This window comes from Triturus cristatus, chromosome 5_1 (genome assembly GCF_964204655.1).
Source record: "Triturus cristatus chromosome 5_1, aTriCri1.1, whole genome shotgun sequence".
NCBI classification, from domain to species: Eukaryota; Metazoa; Chordata; class Amphibia; order Caudata; family Salamandridae; genus Triturus; species Triturus cristatus.
The window spans coordinates 816,813,000-816,833,348 of NC_140587.1; the positions used below are offsets into that span (position 1 = coordinate 816,813,000).

General features: G+C 50.2%; 1 pseudogene; it reads right to left on the bottom strand.

Moving 5' to 3' along the window:
• Positions 1-265: 265 nt before the first annotated feature.
• LOC146831519 (sulfotransferase 6B1-like) lies at positions 266-1,124 on the bottom strand (annotated as a pseudogene).
• Positions 1,125-20,349: the final 19,225 nt, after the last annotated feature.

The following is a 20,349-nucleotide window of genomic DNA, read 5'->3' on the forward strand; positions in this document are numbered from 1 at the left end:
AAGATGAGGGAAATTAATTTGACACCCACATAAAAGCACTCGAGAAGAAAAGGCTGCTTCCTTTGAAAAGAAACAGAGCTGGGCATGAGTGACCTTGAGCTTATTCCAAAATGCATAAAACATTATCTCAACCATCCGCTTCGAAGGGCAACCAAGAACTCAATAAAAACTGGAGATGGGCACAAGCTCTTCAATGGCATTAAGCGCTATATAAATCATGAAATCAGACCAATCAGAAAGCTCTTTAGGTCAATACGATAACAAATTAAACCAAACAATAAGTGGAGGCGGAAATGATGTATGCCTTGTTAATTCTATCTGTGTTGATTAATAGAATCTGCTCTTCAGTCAGATGTATTCCAAAAGAATTGGCTATTTTCTTTACTGCGGCCTCCAGATCCACTTTAATTTCTTCGAACATCAGGACCATCACATTTTCATCATCTATATGTTCATTTCAGGCGATGGCATATTCAAAATACAAACTCCAGCACACGTTTTCCAGTCATGAATTGATCAAAAAACTCATCCCAGGAGCTGTAGTTAGAAAGTGGAGGCAGGCTATTATAGAAGTGGAACAGCGACACTGCAGTATCTTTGGGATTGCGAAACACCACCGAAGTCTTCACTTTGTTCACCTCCATGGACTTGGGGATGTTGTCGCGGTGCAGATGCGTCGTTGGAACTCTTGGAGAAGGGATATGGTTTAAACTCTCAAATTTGTCTGGTGATCCGAATTCAAGCATGGCCATAGGGGGCGGTGGCTCCTTGCCATGGATGCTGTAGATCATGTCATGTAAAATCTGGATGGTCCAGTTGGTATCGCATTTAGGGTATCTCATAGAGACGTCTAGCTGCAGATTCCTTAACTTAGAATATCCCCAGGCATCAGACTGGATCCGGAAAACTTTCCACAGCAGCACCTCTGCTCGCCGGGGGGCGTTGCACGGCTCCGCCTTGACGTCGTCCACGGACGTGATGTCAGCAAAGCCATATATATATGCCCCTCTCGGCGCTGACGTCAGTTTTCTCCTTTTCCGCGTCCCAATGCGGATTCTGGAAAACCAGCAGTTCCTAGGCCTGGTTTTTAGGCCGTTTCGACACCTTCGGTGTCGCCGGAACATTGTGCAATGCCTTTGGGTTTTAAGGCTTGTGAAGCCTGTGCGCATCAGATGTGTGGCACTGACCCGCATCTCATCTGTATGTGGTGCCTCGGCGTGCACCACGACTCCAAATAGTGCGACGCCTATCAGAGGATGAAGCCCAAATCCCTCAGAGAGCGCTTATGAAACTGCTGGCCGCACGGCTGTCTGGTCCAGCACCTTCACGTCACTGCTCTCCCCCTCCGGATCGGGCTCAGTCCAAAGTTCTTTCCCGCGAATGTCGTTCGGGGGCAGGTAAGCGCAAGCGGCAAGCACGGAGGTCCTCTTCCCATTCACGTACTGCTGGCGCCCGCTCCTCTCGCTCTATGCCAGGTAAGGGCGCCCGGCAGTCGCTTTCTCCATACCCTCCCTTTCCGGGGGTTGGAGCGATACGTGCCCAAATGGAGGCTTATTCTATTACACTCCAGTCCCCACTTCTCCCTGGAGCGCCTTCGGGTCCCAAGCAGGTAGAGGGCACTCATGTCGGGTCCCCGTTGGCGGATTCTTCCTCGGCGCCGGCTGTGTGTATAGACTCCGGTACCGGAGACGATACGACACCAACGGGTCACGGCCCAGTGGGTTGTCCGTCCAGCCCACCCCGTCAGTCTTCGCATAGCCCTGAGCATCTTTCTGCGCTGACGGAGGCGGCGCCGGCCCCATGCCCGGCTCGACGGCCGGCTTGACCAAACGGGCACATTTTGCAGTGGGATAGACGACGTCCAGAAAACTCCAACCCGGCGTCGATCGATGCCGGTGCCACCGTCCAAGCTTTCTCACGAGGTTGCTGCTCCTCCCGACTCCTCTGACGTCGCTGCGACTTCCACACGGTGTCGATCGACGCCGGTGCCGGCAACAACGCCTCCTTGTCAAGAGGTTGACGCTTCTCTGGATTCCCCGGATCGGGGGCCCATGGTGCAAGTGCCTTGTGTTGCCTGGCCTTCGGGTCAGTCTCCGGCTCCTCCACTTTTGTTGTCCAGTGGACGGCTTAGTCTTCAACCTTCTTCTACCGACGGCTTATTATCGCCTAGCCGGATGGCAAATGAAGTTGGTGCTGCTTATGCACGTGCCATTCACAGGGTGGCTGCTATTTTTGGTTTTCAGCCTCCTGTCGTCCCCCTGCTGTCTGATCCCTTAATGGATCTGCTCCATATGGTGCCTATTGAGGTGCAGCCTTTGCTGCCATTTGCCAGCTCTTTATTTGACATTTTGCGTGGCACATGGGCAAGGCCCTCTTCTGGTGACCCTGTTGATCGGGCTATTGCTCGTAGGCACCATCCTGCTCCGGGTGATCCACTCTGCCTGTCCACTCACCCTAAGGCTCATGGACTTGTTGTTCAGGCGGCCTACTTGCGGTCTTCATCGGCCTTGCCATTATTACCTCCCACTAGGGAGTCTAGGTGGCTGGACGCGTGTGCTCGCCAACTTTTTGCCTCTTCCAGTGCAGGTATGCGCACATTGAATACTGCGTGTGTGTTCGCACGTTCATCCTCAATCCTTTGGGACTTGGCCGAGAACCTTCTCCCTTCTATTCCAGAGGAGCCGTGGTCACAGTTGCTTCGGCTTCTGCTTGATGGCAGGGGAATGGCAACATTTTTTCTCCGTTCTTCCCTTAATGCCACTGACTGTGGAATGAGCTCTTGATCGATCTGTGGCTTTGCGCCGCCATGCATGGCTGCGCGACAGTCGTTTCCCAGATAATGTTCGGGATGCCCTCAGAGATCTACCGTTTAATGGTGTGGACCTTTTTGATCCCCACGCGGATTCGGCAGTCTCCCGGCTCTTGTCCGGGTTGCCATAACTTTTGCACGGTTCTGTGCCTTATTTTCCTACAACTCTTTCACACACATGTATAGTAGGTTCCCTGATTGCTGTCCATGGCTGTTCAGCCTTCTCTGATTTGTTAGATTTAAGCCGTATGGCTGGTTTAATCTTCGGTTCAGTCCTCTGACTGCCATGTTTTGCCCAAGGGGATCCCCTTATCAAGGGTTGACACTTACCCCATGTGGGGTATATGCTGGTGCTGGGCGACTGCCTTGCCTTAGTACGCTCCTATGGAATATTCCTCGCGGACATCCTTCGAGGAGTCCCTCCCTGTCTTTTGTTCTGCGATCCTATTATTAGCATCGCCCTGTCGCACTTCGGGTGCCTTTGGTCCTGTTTGTCTGTAGTGACTCTGTCCTTGCTTTTGAGGCTCACACCGTCTCTGCCGCTGTGTGGCAATGTTTAGTACTATTAGTTCAAACTTGGGCACGCAGCCCTTATTGGGCTCATCCTCCAAGGTACTAGCTTAGCATTTATATCTCTGATGTATGTGGCCTCTTTTCTCACCACTTCTCCTATGGCGTTTTTTTCCACACTCAACATTTCCACATTCCCTGCAACCCCGCACAGGTGTTTCCACACTTCTGCTTGGATCATACTGTGATTTTTCATGGGGCGTATTTCTTCGGCATACTTGCTTCTTGTGGTCTGGGGCACTTACATTCATCCTGACTGTTACTACGGGCGTGCCTCTAGCTTGCAGGGGACCGTGGTTCTTCCCGAGAAAGGGGAGGATGTTGCTCTTTCCTTCATGCGGTGTCCGTGGTCACTGACCCGGTCTGCTTGTACCACCACCTCTAGGTGGTGCTCGGCTGCCTGGTCCCCATTTTGGGCCGTTGCCCTCTTGATGTTGTGCGCATCATTTCTGCTCATGCTGCCCTGCAGGAGGCCTTTCCTTTCTTCGTGTGGTTCCAACATCCATACAATGTGCTTAGGTGCCTTCTGGAATGCTTCGATGTCTTACAGTGTTGCTCCTACTTTGATGCTAGGCTGTGTGCCATTGGCCCTTTCGCCGGTTGTAACAGACACCTATGTCTTGGCGTGTCTTCTATTTTACTACCGGCCTTCAGGCCATGGATTACTTGCCTGCCGATGTTGTCACATGTGTCTAGCTGATGCAGCTTGAACAGTGCTTCTTCCGCTATTCTGCATACTGGGCCAGTATGCGCTTTCTGTCATACCGGTTGCCATCTCTGCGTTTTGCTTACAGGTGACACATTACATCTGGTGGATCTCTCAAGCCCTAGCTCCAGTTCCACTTCTGACGGTGTCCTCAGATTCCTTTTAACTCCAGCATATCTTGTTCCGTACTGGCACTTGCTGGGCAGGAGTCAGCCTTTTGCCTCCGTTGCCCCTTGTATCTTGCAGGCGCAGATTCAACAGTGTTTTTTCCACTGTTTTGCCTGGTCGACCGGTAATCGCTTTTTGTTTCCTGTCAACACCTCGGATCCTGGGGATCCCTCGGGCTCTAGGCTTCGTTCATCTTCCCTTTTCAAAGTTGTGAACTCTTGCTCCAGCACGCTCATTCTGGCTATGGGCTTTCCCTCTCTCAACCCGTTATACACAAAAGGGGTTTTCGTGCTGTACCTGTCGGCTTGTGGTACCTTTGCCTTCCATTGTTCTCCGCTCTCTTCTGAGCTTCATGGTCTAGGAGTTAGCTACGCTGACATCACTGTCCTCACTGTGCTTCATCACATGATTGACGGCACTGTTTTAGTCACAATATTGACGGCCAAGTTCTCTCTAGAACTTGGTGGGGTTCAGTCGCAGACCCACCTCCTCTATGGGTATGGCTTTGGTATCTATTCTAAGTTAAGGAATCTGCGGCTAGACGTCTCTATCAGATGAACGAGTTACTTACCTTCGGTAACGATGTATCTGGTAGAGACATAGTCTAGCCGCAGATTCCTTAACGCCCGCCCGTCCTCCCCGTTCTGCAAGGACCTTTTCAATTTGGGTTTTCTACGCTCACCTCCCTCCGGGTGGCTTGATCCTTCTGCAGGGTGATGCTTTCACTCTACTCCCACACAGAATGCTTCATTCTGCTTTCATAGCTCTACTACACCCATTTTTGTAATCGGACGGTATGCCCATGTGTCATGTATTCATTCCAACCCTGCGTCCTGGGTTGTACAGTGTGGGTTCTATTTGTGTTTTTTCACACCCTCCGCTCTCCCTTTCTTTATCGCCTTGGGGTCTCTTACCACCCCTGTGCTCCATTGGTTTGAGGTCAATTGGTTCTGCCACATTTTTTTAATCTCTTATTGGGGATAAAACATCTCTTTCTGGTGACGTCTTGTGGTCAATTATCCTAGCTCCTATGTTCCGGACTTGTTGGCCTACACGGTTATACATTAAGGGTCCAGACTTTCTGTCGTCTGCCATAATGCTGTTAACATCTTCATTTACCTCCCAGGGTGGTTGGCCTTCACTTTAGCGGGGTTGCTTCTCAGAGAGGTGCTCTGCTCTTTCCCTTTCCTAGTTTCCAATATACAGTGCCTGGCATTTTCCTTTATGGTGCTGTTTTTCACCATTCCATGTCTTTTCATCATTTTTGCACACTGTTCCCATATTCTAACAGTTTTTTGGTGGTGGCTCTGCGTTGGGGCACAGAAAAGTTTCTCCGACGAAAACTGACGTCAGCGCCCCGGAAGGGGCATATATGGCTCCGCTGACGCCTGGGTAAATTCTAAGTTAAGGAATCTGCCACTAGACTACGTCTCTACCAGACACATCATTACTGAAGTAAAGTAACTTGTTCAATGCGAGCGTTGAGCCTGTGATTCTGGGCAAATCACTTAATCTCCCCTGCCTAACAAAAACAAGCATTTGCAATGCAATAGGTCTCGCATTTACGCGAGTTTAAGCTATTGGCATTGTAAATGACAATGCGTTCTATTTATGTTTCAAAAACACAAACATAAATAAAAGGCATGGTCATTTACAATGCCAATAGCTCAAACTTGTGTAAATGCGAGACCTGTTGCATTGCAAATGCTTGTTTCATTGTTGTGATAAAGATTTTTCCTTTTTGGCACAGTTTCTACAGACACTTTCTATGTGCCTCCACGTTCCGCACTGAAAGTTTCACAGAAGAAGCTGACATCAGCGTTCTGGAGGGATCTTATATGGCTCTGTTGAGGTCATGACCGGAGTCAACATCATAAGGAGCCATGCGGCGCCGCCCCCCAGCGCGCAGAGGTACTGCTAAGAAAAATTTCCAGATCCCATCGACGCCTGGGGAAAATTCACAAGTTAAGGAATGTGCAGCTAGACTATGTCTCTGCCAGATACATCGTTACCGAATGTAAGCAACTTGTTCGGCAGTGGTCGCTGCCCATCTGCAGAGATCAGGGGTTCTAGTCTTCCCCTATCTCGACGACTTGCTGTTGAAGGTGGGCTTGCCCCAAGTGGTCATTTCCCAACTTTAGATTTTGGCAAGCTTCCTACGTTCACTGGGGTTCACTTTCAACTTTCCGAAATCACACCTGACTCCTTCCCAGACTCTTATTTCATTGGAACTGTTCTGGACACAGTCATTTTGGAGCTATCTTCCCGAACGGCAAGTCCAGGATATTCAGGCTATGATACTGATATTTCAGCCACTATCCTGGATTTCAGTGAGACTGACTCTGAGGCTGCTGGGCCTCCTGTATCCTGCTAGTGAATCATGCCAGATGGCACATGCGGGCTTTGCAGTGGGACCTGAAGTTCCAAAGGGCGCAGCATTGGGGTAATCCCACCGACCTGGTCCAGATCTCGGAGGGAACTGCGCAAGATCTGCACTGGTGGCTGACAAACCATGAATGGGTCACAGGCAGACCCCTCTCCCTTCCCCACCCAGATCTTACAGTGCTGACCGATGCGTCACTCCTGTGATGGTGCAGCCAGTTGGGGAGGTGGATATCAGAGGACTCTAGTCTCCAGCAGAAGCTGGGCTCCTCATCAACCTGTTGGAGCTTCATGCGATCAGATTGGCACTGAAAGCCTTCTTGCCACCTCTCATGGAAAGGCTGGTTCAGGTGTTCACAGACAATACCAACGCCATGTGGTACTGCAACAAACAAGGCGGGTGGGCTTGTGAATCCTCTCTCAGGAGGCACTGCGTCTCTGTACTTGGCTGGAACAACAGGGCATATCCCTGGTGGTTCAACACCTGGCAGATTCCCTGAACACCAGGGCGGACAAACTCAGCCATCGGTGCCTAGCGGATCACAAACTGCATCTCCATCCGGGGGTGACGCAAGTATTCTTTCAGGAGTGGGAGAGCCTAAGTTCGACCTGTTCGCCTCTGAAGAGAGTGTGCAATGTCAACAGTTTTGTGCTTTGGAGTTTCCAAGGCCGCTCTTACTCTGCGACGCTTTTTGTCTCGAGTGGAGCTCAGGCCTTCTATATGCCTTTCCAGCCATACCACTCCTGTCCAGAATGCTCAAGATCAGTGTAGAAAAGAAGGATCTACTTTCATTGTTACCCCCACTTTGCCTGGTATCAGAGTATGTTGACTGTAGTCTGCTGGGATCCTTCTAATCAGGACCCCAGCAAGTGTGCTTTCTCACCTAAATTGGCTCTGGTAAGTACTATGGTACATCCCCAGTTGGTTACTGGTATACCCTTGTAAGTCCCTAGTATATGGAACTGAGGTACCCAGGGCATAGGCACACCAGGGGTCTCCCATGGGCTGCTGCAATTATTGTGCCACCCATGGGATTCCACTTAAACTCTGACTACAGGCCTGTCATTGCAGCCTGCGTGAGATGGTGCTTGCACCCCTCACAACAGATTTTCTTATATCTGAGGTCACAGCACTTAAAACCCATAAGTCACCCCTATGGTTGGCCCTTCAGTCCTGAGGACAGGGGGCTGGGTTATAAGTGTGTGGGTGCCCTGCATGAGTAGGACATCCCTACAAACCCCGGAGGCTATTCACCAGGCCTTGTAAATGCTGTCAGGCATTTTAAGACCTATAGTGGACATCAGTCATTACGAGATGTCTAACTGTATAATGGCTGCATTGACCCTGGTCATGTTTGGTATCACACATGTTGGAATCATAACCCAACAACGATTCCAATGCTGGAAGTATGATCCCACGCACTGGAGGGCTCCTTAGGGGACCCATCTGTAGGGTCTGCCAGCAAGCTAGTGCTGCTGCCGACCACAGACACTATTTTGCCCTCCTGCTGCTGAGCTGAGCTCGAGGAGGGGAAGGTAGAACAATAGGTTTCCTGTCAGAGGGAGTTGTGACAACCTCCCAGACAGGACTTAGTGTATTGGCCTGGGGTGAGGCTGCTTTGCAGCACCACAAGACTGCATTGAAGGGCACATTTGCTGTCCTCCTTGCATACTCTGGCTGGAGTCAGTTCAGGAACCCTTGGTTCCTACTTTGGCTCGAAACTGGACAGAGGACAGGCGAGTTTCCTCCCCTCTGTCTAGCCCCACCTCTGGGAGGGACCCCGAGTCTTTCCAACCCTTTCCCTAGGGTACTTAAGGGCTCCCCTGTGGGTGGCTCCTCAGTTTCAGCGTGGAACAAGACTCACCTCTGAAACCAAGACACTCTTTGACCGTCTCGACTCTTGGACATTGTTGGACTTGGACTGGAACCGAGACTGTATCAAGGAAGACTCCTGCTGCTCCTGGTTTCACTATTATTCAAGTCTTCTGCTTTGTTTGTGCTTCACCCAGGTTCTCCAGATGGCATCTGGGCATCAAAGACACCTGAAGTGATCTCCCTTGGAGTGAAGAAGTTGTCCGCCTGCATCTGCAGAAACCGCAACTAAGCTGACTGGTCTGCTGCTCCTGTCATCCTACGGACATCCTGAGGCCCAGCAACACAGGTGGTTGTTCAGCGGCTACCCAGAGGACTGACCTGTATTCTCTGCAGTTTTGAGGACAGTATTCCTTGTCAAAGCCGCTGCGACCAAACCCCTGTGCACTGCATCGCCTTGCCACTGCCAAGGCTTGTTGGCTCTGTACTCCAGAGATTCTTGGGCAAAAGAAGCTCCAGCACCTTATCCCTTGAATATCAGTGTCCTCACTGTATCCTCTGCACCGTGGGCCTCCATATTTGGTGAGCTGCCTGAGGTCCCCTTGCGACTCCTGTGCCTTTGGCCTGTGGGTCCTGTTGAGGGTCTTCCTTTGCCTCAGTGGGCTCCCCTGCTTGCTCAGGGCCTGCTCTGACTCTCCTGCACTTAGTGAATTCTTTAGACCTTGCTGGTCCCAACGTGTGCATCTTTTTTTTACTTTCCACGCTATTTGCGTCTCCCAAGGCTTGTTAGTGCTCCCGACGGACACTGACATCTGAAGTGGGACAGCTCGTGCACAGCTCCTGGTCTTCCTCAGCTTCACATAGTCCTCTCAGCTGCAGCGACTAGGCAACCGTCTTCACTCCCGAACCTCCTGACATAGGTGGGCATTGTGCTTTTGTGCCTCTTGGTCACCTGCTAGTGGCATAGACTCTGTCTCCTCTGCTTGCATGTTCTCCTCTTCAAGAATCCACCTTTGGATTCCACCGGACTCCTTCACTGGCTTCTCCAGAGGCATCTTCTTCGAAGTCTTCCATTATCATCTATGGCAGGTTCCTTCATCACTTCACCCCTATGCACCCGGCTTCCCTGGTGCAGGTAATCTGGTTCCTGAGGCGTCCATAGGGTGCAGTGGCTCTCCAACCTTCTGTCATCCAAAGGGTTTCTTCGGGGTCCTCTGGGAAGAGTCCTTCTTTAAAGTTGCAACCGCAGCATCTAAATAGACTTTCATTGGGCACGTGGCTGTGTTTCCATTCTGCACACAGCCTCCATAGGGGTTCCTGGTTACTTACCTTGGGTGGTTCCTTGTTTCCCCAGCTCTTCTGAGTCTTCTAGTCCAAGTCCCATTCTCCTTGGAAGTTTGCATTCCACTTTCTTTATATATTGTTCGGTCTCCCCCTGGAGACCAGTGTATATTTGTGATACTTAACTGATTATTTTGAAGTATTTTTGCGTGTATTGTTGATATCTCTGGGTAGGAGATATACCAATGTGTTAGTGATTGTGTTGCATGATAAATAGACTTATTTTTATAAAATACTGTGCGGTTCTTTTTCATCTAATTCACACTGTCAATTAAATGTAGTAAAACACTCCTTCAACACTCCTTCAAGAGAAGCCTGAAGGCTTCTCTCCACAGCTACCACTTTAAGAGCTTGCTATGGTTTTCAAAGACAACTAAAATCACCATAAGGGTTGCCTGGATTAGTGCATGGTGCATGTTAGAAATGGGATTTCTGGTTGGCTAGGGCTTGCGCCAAAGCCAGGCAGAAACCACCACTCTAGTCAGGGCTGGGGAGTTACACGCCAAAGATAACCCCTGCTCACCCCCTTGCTAGCTTGGCACGAGCAGTCAGGCTTATCCCGGAGGCAATGTGTAAAGCGTTTGCGCGCGCACCCAGCAACAACACCCAAGGCCCACCACAAAGGAAACTCCACACAAGGTATTATATAAAAATAGCCTTTGTATTATACCAAAACACATTAGATAAAAACACACACTTTACAATGTGCCAACAGGCACTGGCAGAATTTACAAGGGATTATATGTACAGGGGACAGGGCCACATGGACCACTGTCAGGAATTAGCACTTAGTAGAAATAGCACATAGAACGTAGGAGGTAAAATACTATAGCACAAAATAACACGTGTAGCACACAACCAGTAACTACTGGTAACAGGTAAGTACCACCTACGCAACCCTAACCACCTTAGGAAAATGTCACGCAGGGAATCAGGACCTCCCTAGCACCACTGTACTAGGAGAAAACAACCACCTAAGTATCACAATACCTGTAGGGGTATAAGCACATTACACGACGCATAAAAACACAGTCAGAGGTGTAAGTTAGGAACAATAGCGCAAAAACTCACATTAGCCACCACCTGTGGCAGTCCCTAGGCCAACTGGCCTTGTCGGGGGCTAGGACGCCCTTTGTCCCAAAGTCAGGGCAAGATTGCGCAGGCTGCGCAAGCCCCAAGCGTGGAGGGGTACAACCTAAACGTTGCAGCTGCCCACTAAGTGCTGGGCAGCTGTGAGTGAACTAGGGCACCGGCGTGCCTCTGGGGCCCTCTCTGGGCTCGGGAATGCCACTATGCCCTGTGGCAATGGTGGAGCCTCGTGGGCTCTAGAACAGATGTGGGGGCAACGTTGGAGCGGCCCGCTGCCTTCCGGGGCCGCTCTTATCAGGAGGAAACTGCCCCCGTATGTTGGAGCGCGCAGGGCGCTCTGACCAAGAAATGCGGGCCTCGTTGGAGCCTCTCGGGGCTCGGAACCACTCACGGCGCCGCGTGGGAGCCTCGTGGGCTCACCACACAAAAGAAAATGCACCCTGGACATTGAGAGCTGAGCGAGGCTCTCCGTAACAATGGGCCGCGTTGGAGGCGGGGGCCGCTTGAAGAATCAGCCGGTCTTGGACAAACACCCACAGTACCCGTGTGGAGTCCCCCAGCCCTTCCCTACTCACCGGGCTGTTCTCTGGGGACTCCGCTCCTCTGCCGGCAGCACTTCTCGGTCGCCGGAGCGTGGGGTGGCTCCCGGCGGCTCCCTTCGTCAGCGCGACGTTCTTCCTGGAGGCCCCGATCACGTGGGCCACACTCCCTCCCGCTGGACCAATCCCAGCGCGGCAGGGGGTTGACGCGGCCGGGACTCCGGGCTGCGGCGGTGATTTGTCGGTCGCGGTGATGCGGGGTGGGCACCCGCTAGGGGGGTCAAAAGTGAAAGCGGCAAAGTCCCTGGCGGGGTGGGCACCCGCTAGGGATCGCAACTTCCCAACAAAGCGGGGTAGACGCCGGGTGGGCACCGGCTCGTGCAAAACACCACAAATCGAGGTGGGCACTCGACACGGCGGCAATGTCCCTGGCAGGGTGGGCACCTGCCAGGGGACTTCAGGATTAGTCCAGAACGGGGCAAATGCCGGGTGGGCACCGGCTTTCAGAAGTAAAGCGCTCCGAGCGCTAAAGGAAAATAAAAGCGCTTCCAGGCGCTTAGGGATGCCAATAAACACCAAGTCCAGCAAAGGTCTCCCCTGCACACAGCAAGGCAGGGGTGGGGGGGCAAGGCTGGACCCAGAGCCAGCTCACTGGGCCTCCAGGCAGGGAGGTAGTCCAAGTGGCGGTCCTCTGGTCCAGCAGCAGCCCCCCTCAGGTAGGATCCTGGAAGAGAACAAATTGTAAGGGGACACAGCCCCTTCTTATACTGTAAAACCCTTTGTTCTTGATTCAGGGTGAGGGGGAAAACCAGTCGCAGCTGGTTGGGGAGCACCCTTGATGTGCTCAGCCCCTCACTCTATTCACTGGCAGGGCTAGGGTCATCAGTCGCACCACAGGGGGAGGAGCCAGCATTGTGTGGGGAAAGCCCTGCCCTATTCAGGTCCAAGGTGCACTCCTCCCCAGCCATCAGCATGCTAATCTCCCTATTCACCACTGGGTGACTCCTTCTGACTCTGGGGATTCCCTAGCCCGTCACATGACCTCAGCTAACCAATCGCCAGACAAGGCACACATTTCACACTGCACACAGAAGTGCCCACTTCTAGAAGTGGCACTTCCATACTAGGTACATGCACGCCGCACACATCATCGCGCAGCATTTCATCACACGAGTCCGCACATACCAGACTCGACCCTGCACACCCCATGCATCATGAACTACCAGGGACACATACATTCCCCATGCATTCCTATGGGAGGGCAGGCCTATCTCACCACATGCACTCAGAGTGCACACACACTTTATTCTGGGACACAGGGAAAGTGCGCAGAAACCAAAAATCACTACCACCAGGTCACCAGTAAAAGCAAAAAGTTTAGGGGTGAACCTGCCAGAAGGGCCAAGTCCAACAGTGCATCACTCCTTAGAGGGTGGACCATATACCAAGCCAGCCTCCTACATTGGTGTGCAGCGGTTGGGATTAAAGCCTGCACTGTTTTACCACTTAATCTAAGTGAAGGTTACATGAAAACCCATCACTAGCTAGGCACATATAAAATACTTTTTATCAAGTACATTCTGCTGAACTTGTTTGATTGGCTGTCAAGTAGAGACCCCATGCCTGGTGCCACAGGAGGTTGGCCATACCTCAGAAATTCCGTGGTTTTGCATTGACCCTACCACATGAAATTCCCCTTGCAGGACTTCTTGGGCAAAGCAAGACTTGGGACAGGCTTGTCCCTCACTTTCACTGGCCCCACATGTCTGAAGACACCAAGGAGTTTTGAACCTCCTGTGTCACCTGCCAAGCCAGTGGTAAGTCAGGTGGCACTACAAATGACCCATTAATTCCACTTCCAGCGGTTGGGGTTCCCTTTAAAAGGGTAGGGATAAACATTGTAGGTCCCTTAAACTCTCCAACAGCCTCTGAACATAGTTACATGCTAGTGGTGGTCGACCATGCCACTAGGTATCCAGAAGATATTCCCCTTAGGACCACTACAGCTCCTGTGGTGGCTAGGGCCCTCTTGGGAATATTTTCTAGAGTTGGGTTTTCTAAGAGGTCTTGTCAGACAGAGGTAATACCTTCATATCTATCTACATCACTGCTATGTGGAATCAGTGTGGTATAAACTACAAGTTTACCACAGCCTATCATTCACAGGGCAATGGGCCTGTAGGAAGGTTCAACAAGACCCTAAAGGGTATAATCTTGAGACTCACAAAACAAACTGAGGCGAAACTGGGATATCTTATTACCCTGCCTTCTCTTTTCCTACAGAGAGGTTCCTCAGAATGGGGTGGGCTACAGCCCATTTGAACTTCTGTTTGGACATCCAGTTAGAGGTCCATTTTGCCTAGTTAAAGAAAGATGGCAGCAACCTCTCAAGCCTCCTAAGCAGGACATACTAGACTATATACTTGGCCTGCATTCTCGCATGGCTGGGTACGTGAAGAAGTCAAGTAAAAACCTAGAGGCCAGCCAGCAGCTTCAGAAAGCTTGACATGACCAAAAGGCTGTACTCACTGTTTACCAGCCAGGACAGAAAGTGAATGTGTTGGAGTCTGTGACCCCAGCAGCTCTTCAGGACAAGTGGCATGGCCCCCACATCATAGTTGAGAAAGAAGTGAGGTCACCTACTTGGGTGACCTAGGTACTCCAAGACGTCTCCACAGAGTACTTCTTGTGAATCACCCGAGATCTTTTATTGACAGGGCTGACATGAGCTTGCTCATGGCCACTGATAAGGGACAGGAGGAAAAGAGTGACCCTCTCCCTGATCTCCTCTTTCAGGACCCTGTTGATAGATCAGTTGAAGGAGTATTCTTGCCAGACAGCCTCACTGGTCAACAGCAAGCTGATTGTAGACAGGTTCTCAGTCAGTGTTCTGGTCTCTTCTCTCTGACACCCAGTCAGACCACCTGGTGTACCCATGAGGTGGACACTGGTGACAGCCTGCCTGGGAAGAGCAAACTTTACAGACAGCCTGGCTATGTCAGAGACTGCATCAGGACTGAGGTCCAAAAGATGCTGGAGTTGGGGGTCATTGAGCCTTCAGATAGCCCTTGGGCTAGTCTTGTAGTCCTTGCACCAAACCCTCATATCCAGGATGGTAAGAGAGAGATGAGGATTTGTGTTGGCTATAGAGGCCTCAATGCAGTCTCGAGTTCTGATGCCCATCTAATTCGAAGGGCAGATGAACTGATTGATACTTTGGCCTCTACCAAATATCTCAGTACATTTGACCTAACTTCTGGTTATTAGCAAATCAGACTCTCTGAGGAGGCCAAACAAAAAACTGCATTTTCAGCCCCCAATGGGCATTATCAATTAATTGTGATACCTGTTCATTTCAAAAATGCACCTGCAACATTTCAGAGGCTGGTGAATAAAGTCTTAACATGTCTCGGAGCCTGTAGTGCAGCATATCTGATAGAGACTACTAGCCGCAGATTCCTTAACGTAGAATTATCCCCAGGCGTGAGACTGGACCCGGAAAACTTTCTTTGCTCCAGCATCTCTGCTTGCCGGGGGGCGATACCACGCGACTCCTCCCTGACGTCGTCCGCGGGCGTGACATCAGCGAGGTCTCATAAGCCCCACCCCAGTGCGCTGACATCAGTTTCCTTCTTTTCCGCGTGCAACGCGGATCCGGATCGTGTCCCTGTCCTATTTTCAGGCCTTCTTTTCACGCTTTTGCGTGGGGGAACAGTGTGCGAATGCCTTCGGGCTTTAAAGCGTGTTCGTCTTGCGCTCGTCAGAGTGTCGGTGACAGACCCTCTTTTGTATGTGGTGTTTGGGCGAGCACCATGATTCCACGGACTGTGACGCTTGCCAGCATCTGAAGCCTAAATCCGGGCGGGAGCGCCCCGGATGAAGCTCCTCTCAGCCCGGTTGTCCAGGTCTGGGTCGTCCCCGCGTCCATCCCCCGCGGAGGGGTCCATGAATCGCCGCTTCCGATTTCGGCATCGCCCGTCACCGAGGCCCCTCGGGCGTCGCTCGCCCATGGGTAAGTCTCTTAGCTTGTCTCCGAGGCCTGGTCCCTGCTCTGCGGAGGGCGCGGGTTCTCCACGGGACATGCGGCCTCATTCGTCACCACCCTACCCGCCGTTTCCTGGTGCCGGGACGACTAGGGCCCAAATGGAGGCCTATGCTGCGGCTCTGCAGGCTTCCTTGGCTCCTCCTCCTCCTGGGACGCCTGCGGATCCCTTGCCACGTGCGGGGCCTTCTGCGGCGTGTCGTCCGGGTGCGGCCCTACGGGGTTCCCCTCTTCGGCCCACGGCGCCTCTGCCTCGCCGTAAACCCCTGAGGGGGTCCCTGTGGTGTTGCCGGAGGTCGCCGGGACTCGCGGCTCGCTCCCGTTATATTGTGGTCGATGTTGGCCGCAGTTTTATTTGCATGACGTGTAAAATAGTTCTTAAAGTACAGTGCCCTGGTCATAACGCTATGACCCTGGCCTTCAATCATAGTCACGGACTATCGTAAATTACGGGCATACATCATTTTGCTCATTTTACAGGTCCATAAATCATCCTATGACAGTTCGTTACTTTGCTACTTTTGTAGTCATAAATCATTCCTTCACGGTTTTGTGGTCATAGATTGTTCTGTTGGTTTTCACGCCGATTGCATGTGGGGTAGCCTATCCCTGGAGTTAGGCCTCAACTCGCTACCTTGTTTGTCCCTTTTTAGCCCTGCCATCCGGTGGGTCTGGGCTGCGAGTGCCGTCTCTGTTTTCTACCCCTTTTTCCGGCCTATTCACCCTGCCATAAGGCATCCCCGAGTGAGTGCCCTCCTCCTACACACCGCCCTGCTGCTGTACCTCCATAACCAACCAATGTATCTTTCTTATCCGCCTCACCTGCCGTCCAGCACTGCGACAGTGCTGTTGCTTAGGTGTGGGTCTCGAACCTCGCCGCGCACACCGCTCCCCAGCTCCACAGGGTGAAAGAAGTCAGCTGCACTGGGGGAGCAGTGCCCTTATAATCCTCCGCTGGCCCTCTTGTTCAGCTGCGGCTTCCCCCATTAGGGGGGTACAAAAACTCACCTGGCCCCTCACTGGCCAGGTATTTCTAGCTCCATTTTTTGGCGCGTCATATCTTGGGGTGGATGTGGGCGCGAGCCACCTCTTTTGTCTTTGGGCGCGCTGCAGCGGCCCAAACCGGATTTTTCGGGTCAACGGCAGATGTAATGGTGCCAACCCATGAGGCTTCCTTCAGGGGCAGTGTCTTCGAAAACCTCACAAAGGTCACCCCATTTCCAAGTCAGGCACGCCAAGATGAATCGTCAAATACACTCGCTATGTCAATGCGGGCTCACTGCACCTCGTAGGGCTCCCTCTACATGCAAAAAGGGGGAGATCATGGCTTTGCCAGGTGACATCCCACTAGCAAACACCTGCAAGACATCTACCTGGTCAACACCTCACTAAAGGATAGAAAATTTACTTAAACAGGATTATCTATTGACATTTATCTGCATTTGGGAATATTTTCCAAGGATTCCATATTTTCATCAAAGGAATCAGCCATGTACTTGCCAGATGAGGACCCAAAGAGTAGGAAGCATGGATAGCTGCTGCTTGTTAAACCTTGCCCCTTGTCTTTCGGAGACATTCATCAAGACATTCAAGTACAGTGTAGCTTTGGATTGGAAGGGGAAACGACTCCGCTCGGTTTAGTCTCGAGAGCCCAGGAGGACGTGGAGCCGAGCCAGAGACACTTACGTAGCTTGCGTCAAACTCGAGCTTTCAGCGGTTCGCCCATATGCTTACGCCTGCCAGCAATCCCTTTGTGAATTCCTTGCAGATATATAAAGGATTAATTTGTATTAAACTTAAGTTTATGATCAAATGTTTCTTTGTTGCTTGGACCCCTACACCATGAAATAAACTACGTAACAACGGACTAATTTACATGGACGCGCATTTGTACCAGGCAAAATTGCCCTCATATCGACATCGCAGACATTCGTGTGCCAAAATTGTATTTTGCTATTTAATGAATCTTTACACAACTTACTTGATGCAAAATGTTGGTTTAAAATTGCTTGCCGCTGTTGTAAAATTTATGTAATCTGGCCCCTGGACTTTAATACTGGTTTCTGGGTGACGACTAGGAAAGCATCTATTTCTTCTTGAGCATTAACTAATGTTATATTATTCATCTCCCACTTGCACGGCAGCCTAATTTCATATTTTGAACGACAGATGTGACACTGGGTTACACTGTTCTAAATAATTTCCGGCAGGGGGCAATGCTATCTTATTTTTTCATTTTCTAACTATTCTCGTGGTGCAGAAACGAAAGTTGTTCTAGGAATATGTGCCAGTTATGCTGAGCTGGAAATGTTTGTATTGCTGAAGCGCTTTTGCCTGTCGCCCTGTACTGTAAAAGCACGTGTCGGCACAGTGCACTTTGGACTGTTCTCGCTATTACATTGAATTTACAGGTTAAAGAGCTCCTTTGAGAAATGGTGTGGCTGGAATTGTTATTTAGAACTGGGTCAATGTAAGCTTCCAATAAAACATGGGGGCTCATTAACCCCTTCGCTGCTAGGCCGTCCCGCACCCCCCCCCCCCCCCCCCCTCCGCTAAGCCTCTTTTTGGGCTATTTGGGGTAGTTTGCGCTTAGGCCCCTGTAACTTTTTGACCACATAAGGTATCCACGCCAAATTTGCGTCCTTTTCTTCCAACATCATGGGATTTCTAAAGGTACCCAGGGTTTGTGGATTCCCCTGGAGGGCACCCAGAAATTAGCCAAAATACAGCTACATTTTGGTTTTTTGGGGGAAAAAATGGGGAAAAAAGTGCTGCAAATGAAAGCATCTGGGTTTTTCCCCTGTACATGGTATCAAAAAAGGGTTTGTGGGGCTGAAATCACCATTTCCCCAGCTTTTAGTGAATGACAGCCTTTTGTCAGAAACCCACATTTTTTTACACAGTTTTGGCATTTTTCTGGGACATAGCCTATTTATGCTATTTTTTGTGCTTTCAACCCCCTTCCAGTTAATGGTAGAAATGGGTATGAAAACAATAATGGATCCTGGAAAGCTATACATTTTAGAAAAGTAGACAAAATTATGAATTCAGCAAGGGGTCATTTTTGTAGATCCTTCAAGGTTTCTTTATAGAAACTTACAGTTAAATATAGGAAAAATTGAAAATTAGTTTAAAAAAAAACAGCCTTTTGTGTCAACGTTTTCACCTGTAACTTCTTCTAATTATGACAGCTCTTTGAAAGCAATATACCGTTACATCCGCTGGACCTCACTGGTTGTGGAGATATATAGGACTTGTAGGTTCACCAAGAACCCGACGAACCCAGAGCCAAAAACTGAGCAGACACTTGCAATGTTTTTTTATTATGTACCGTGTATATAGCAATTATTCTGGGAAAATGTATACATGGAAAAATCGGTATGAAAGACACCTATGTATTTCTGAAATGGGAACAAAATATAGAGTTTAGAAACAGTATATATTTGCACATTTCCGAAATTAGGAATACTCATACTAGCATAAGAATTATCAGTCATTTTTCAAAATGACTTCTTTTTTACACATTGTCTTTCATTTGGAAGGCAGAAATGCATCAAAAGTCAATAGGTAATAACAGTTGCTTTACAAATCTGAATTACCCTAAGTCTCCCGATAAAAATGGTATCTCACTTGTGTGGGTAGGCATAGTGTCCACGACAGGAAAGGGCGCAAAACGCAAGGTGAACACACCACATTTTCACAATGAAAAATTACCCTTTTTTTGCAAAGTGCCTAGCTGTAGTTTTTTAACCCTAGCTCTGCCGGCACCTAGGGAAAACTAGCAAACCTATACATTTTTTTAAACTAGACACCCAGGGGAATCTAGGATGGGGTGACTTGACTGGCTCTCACCAGGTTCTGTTAGCCAGAATCCCTTTCAAACCTAAACAATTGTAAAAAAAAACCACATTTTTCCCACATTTCTGTGGTGGAAAGTTCTGGAATCTGCGTGGATTCAGAAAATTCCACCCACCCCGAGTTCCCCAAAGTCTTTCGAGAAAAATGGTACCTTCCTTGCCTGGGTGGGTCAAGTACCCGCGACAGGCAAGGGCCCAAAACCTATTGAGGCAACATCAAAATTACCTATCACAAACCAACCTGGTTTTGCAAGGGGGGTCCCATGACTTTTTGGCCCAGAGCTCGAAGGCCACCTAGGGAAGCCTACCAAACCCACACATTTATGAAAACTAGACACCCGGGGGATTCCAGGGAGGTGTAGGGCTTGTGTGGATCTACCAACGTTTTCTTACCCAGAATCACCTGCAACCCTGAAATTTAGCTGAAAAAATCTCTTTTTTCACACATTTTTGTGAGGGAAAGTTGTGGTATCACCGGGCTGACACAAATTTCCTACCACCCAACGTTTCCCCAGGTCTCCCGATAAAAATGGTGCCTCACTCGTGTGGGAGGCCCAAGTACTTGCGACAGGAAAGGGCCCAAAATATTTTGTGATAGGCAATTTTGATGTTGCCTCAATACGTTTTGGACCCTTGACTGTCGCTGGTACCCCCCGGGTGTCTAGTTTTCAGAAATGTATGGGTTTGGTAAGTTTCCCTAGGTGGCCGCCGAGCCCTGGGCCAAAAAGTCATGGGACCACCTTTGCAAAACCAAGTTGTTTTGTGATAGGCAGTTTTGATGTCGCCTTTTTGGGCCCTTGCCTTTCGCGGGTAATTGGGCCTCCCACACGAGTGAGGCACTATTTTTATGGGGAGACCTGGGGGAACACTGGGTGGTAGGAAATTTGTGTCAGCCCGGTGATGCCACAACTTTTCCACACAAAAATGTGTGAAAAAAGTGATTTTTTTCAGCTAAATTTCAGGTTTGCTGGGGATTCTGGGTAAGAAAACGTTGGTGGATCCACGCAAGCCATACCTCCCTGGAATCCCCGGG